Genomic DNA, 1,207 nt, shown 5'->3' with positions numbered 1-1,207 from the left:
TTTATCAAGGACTTTTCAAAAATAGCCAAACCTTTGAGTAATCTGTTAATACTTGATAACCCTTTTGTTTTTGATGAAAACTGCCAGCATGCCTTTGAAACTTTAAAAAATAGACTCACAACAGCACCAATCATCACACCTCCAGATTGGGAATTACCTTTTGAACTCATGTGTGATGCAAGTGACCTTGCAATTGGTGCTGTACTTGGGCAAAAGAAGGGAAATTTGCATCATGTCATATATTATGCAAGTAAAGTGTTGAATGAGGCCCAAAGAAATTACACTACAACTGAAAAAGAGTTGCTAGCTGTAGTCTATGCATTTGATAAGTTTAGATCATATCTGATAGGATCCAAAGTTGTGGTTTACACTGATCATGCTGCACTTAAGTATTTGATGTCAAAGCAGGATGCTAAACCAAGACTCATCAGGTGGATACTGCTCCTACAAGAATTTGACATTGAGATAAGAGATAGGAAGGGCACTGAAAATCAGGTCGCTGATCATCTGTCGAGGCTACCACATGAAACAAGTCAAAAAGCATCCCAACCCATAAATGAAAGCTTCCCAGATGAGCACCTTCTGCAGATCCAGCAAGCACCTTGGTTTGCTGACATAGCAAATTACAAAGTGGGAAGGAAGATACCGCAAGAGTTCTCTAAGCAACAAGTGAAGAAGTTGATCAATGAAGCAAGGAAATTTTCATGGGATGAACCCTTCTTATTCAAAAGATGCTCTGATGGAGTGATCAGAAGGTGTATTCCTGAAAGTGAAGTGAGGGACATCTTGTGGCATTGTCATGGTTCAGCTTATGGTGGACACTTTGGCCCAGAAAAAATAGCCGCAAAAATACTGCAGAGTGGCTTCTATTGGCTAACTATCTTCAAGGATGCCAGAGAATATGTACACCAATGTAATGAATGCCAGAAAGCAGGAGGATTAACAAAAAGGAATGAGATGCCTCAAAACTTTATCTTAGAATTAGAATTGTTCGATCTATGGGGAATTGATTTCATGGGGCCTTTTCCTCCTTCTTATTCTTTTAGATACATCTTGGTAGCAGTGGAGTATGTCTCAAAGTGGGTGGAAGCCATAGCCACAACCACCTGTGATGCACAGATTGTCCTCCAATTCCTTAAAAAGCACATCTTCACTAGGTATGGAGTGCCCAAGGGTCTTGTTAGTGATGGTGGTAGTCACTTTTGCA

The sequence above is a fragment of the Arachis ipaensis genome, chromosome B6, assembly GCF_059453495.1.
Source record: "Arachis ipaensis isolate K30076 ecotype BB chromosome B6, ASM5945349v1, whole genome shotgun sequence".
Classification (NCBI taxonomy): domain Eukaryota; kingdom Viridiplantae; phylum Streptophyta; class Magnoliopsida; order Fabales; family Fabaceae; genus Arachis; species Arachis ipaensis.
The sequence above is the reverse complement of the archived record's forward strand: the minus strand, read 5'-3'. Positions refer to the sequence as shown.